Consider the following 2,608-nt stretch of genomic DNA (forward strand, 5'->3'; position numbering starts at 1 on the left):
TGTTGGTGGGTGGGCGGTGCTGGAAGGGGGGGGGGGGAGCCTCCTTGTCTGTTGCAGCTGGTCTCACTCTTTGAATGAAGAACAACACGGATGTCATAGTGGAATTTCAAGTGCAAAAGCACATGTCCAATAGATTCAATTTCCCCCATCCCACATGGGCACAATCTATCTTTATAGGGAATTTTCTTGAACCTTCCTAAACCTAAAACAGTTGAGGGAAGGACGTCGAACCGAGCTCGCGTGAAAGCCCTACGAAGATCAGTCTTGCCAGGTATCCTGAGGAAACGTGGCTGAAAGAGTCCCACACACAAGGGAGAGCAATGTCTGTGCGCAGGTCTAGATCCATCAAGTGTCTTGCCACTATTTGATGGATCTTCTGGCAAGGCGAACAGGCAGACGTGTGTGTGTGAAGTGCTGTCCAGTCACTTATTTTATCTATATTAATCAACCAAGTCGATAGATGGGATTCCATTAACACGTGTACCACAAGACTGTTTGGGCCACATCTAAAATGAAGGCGCAGCCAAAATTTAAAGGTTATGGTCCGTGCCACCGTAATTAACCGTCTTTGGGTTGTCTCCAGGCACATAGCTGCATATGGTACGCAAGCTGGTAGCCCCAAGATTTTCTTCAGGAACTTAGATTGAACACGTTCTACAGCTTCATTAGATGTCCTTTGGTGTAAAAGAAATGGGCCATAGCAAGGGCGTTGTTAGTTGATGACTTGACTGCTTCTTTGATATGTGTAGCCCAACTGTTAGTATAATGGAAATAGATGCTCAGATATTTAAGGCTTTTAACTTGTTCATCCCCCCCCCATATAATCCAGTTAATGGGCTTCCAACTTTTCTTGAAGACAATCATTTTGGATTTATCAAAGTTCAGGGACAACTCGTTCTTATTGCAATAAGCAAGAGCTTGTGGAAGCATCCTTTTCATCCCCATTTCTGAGAGAGAGAGAGCAGGATAGCATCGTCCGCATACAAAAGTAACGGGACATGCCTCTCACCTAGTTTAGGACAATGGCCATCAATGCTCCTCATAAAGGGGTCTAAATCATTTAAGAAGAGGTTAAATAGCGTTTGCGCAAGAATGCAGCCCTGCTTTAACTCCCACGTTAATGGGGATCTTAGCTGTTAGGTCCCCCTTCTTGGAATGTCTAATCTGACAGGTATTTCCAGAATACAGATTTTAAATCAAGAGCAGCAGTCGCTTGTCTATCCCCATGTCTCTTAATTTCTCCCACAGAATATCCCTGGGCACCGAGTCAAAGGCACCCTTGAGATCCAGGAAAGCCACATATAATTTCATACTCTTACCTGATTTGTATTTATTAACTAAGTGGTTAAGGACAATGCAATGGTCTAAAGTTGACTTGCCCTGACAAAACCCAATCTGCTCTATCCCAAGTCATGGATGTGACATCACGACGGAGGGCAGGGGATGGGGGCTTGCCCACTGGGGGAGCCAATCGTAAGCCCAGCCTGAGGCCCAGCCCTTTTCATCCAGTTTACAGTAGCCTTCCCTCTTTCCCCGGTGGTCATTCTTCCTTGTTGGGGTGGGGTGGGGTCTCCAGGGCTGCTTCGAGGTATTTCGTTGCCCCAAGAAAGGGACACCCATCCTTGTGCCACCCCTGGTCTGAACCGTGGCTGTGGAACTGAGCACCAGGCCAGCGGAGGAAGGGCCAGGTCATATGTCACAAAGTCCTCCTCTTTCCACAGCAAACCGGCAAGCTGCCGTGGTTACCATCACAACCTTGGCCCTCTTGAACCTCTGCTGTCGTGCGCTGAGGCTCTGCTGGAAACCAAAGGAGTGTGGCAGTTTGAAAACCTTTTCCTTCCCGACCACCCTTTGAGCCAGTTTGGTGTAGTGGTTAAGTGCCTGGACTCTAATCTGGGAGAACTAGGTTTGATTCCCCATTCCTCCACTTGCACCTGCTGGATGACCTTGGGCAAGCCGTAGTTCTGACAAGAGCTGTCCTTGAAAGAGCAGCTCTCTCAGAGCTTTCTCAGCCCCACCTACCCCACAGGGTGTCTGTTGTGGGGAGCAATGTTCCCTCTAAGCTGTAGAGTCTTGTGAGCCAAAATTCTACTTTGTGAGCTCCTGGCAGTAAAGTTGTGAGCGAGCAATTTGGCTATGGCATAAATTAGTTTGCTCTGAAGCCATCTTTCCTGAGCTAAGACAATGTGTGAGCCGGAGGCTAAAAAACTGTGAGCTAGCTCACACTAACTCAGCTTAGAGGGAACACTGGTGGGGAGGGGAAGGGAAAGGAGTTTGTAAGCTGCTCTGAGACTCCGAGTGAAGGGCGGGGTATAAATCCAATCTCCTCCTCCTCCTCCTCCTTGCTTATCTCCTAGCTTCTCTTGCACACCAGAGGTTCAGAGGTCTGGTTGTTTGTGGAGGTGAGCTGGAGGCTTGGGGGGGGCTTCTGTTTCCTTCTCCCCTTCCCCTCTCCATCAGCTCTCCTCTTCAGAACGAACAGAATCTGGTCAGCAACCCAGCAGTCTTCAGCACTGGGGGCAGGATTTCCTAACTAGTCAGTTCATACCAAACGTCAGTAATAAAATAAATCTTTAACAAAGATACATAAATCCTAGAAAGCACACAG

This window comes from Gekko japonicus, unplaced genomic scaffold (assembly GCF_001447785.1).
Source record: "Gekko japonicus isolate JY-2015 unplaced genomic scaffold, Gekko_japonicus_V1.1 scaffold3447, whole genome shotgun sequence".
NCBI classification, from domain to species: Eukaryota; Metazoa; Chordata; class Lepidosauria; order Squamata; family Gekkonidae; genus Gekko; species Gekko japonicus.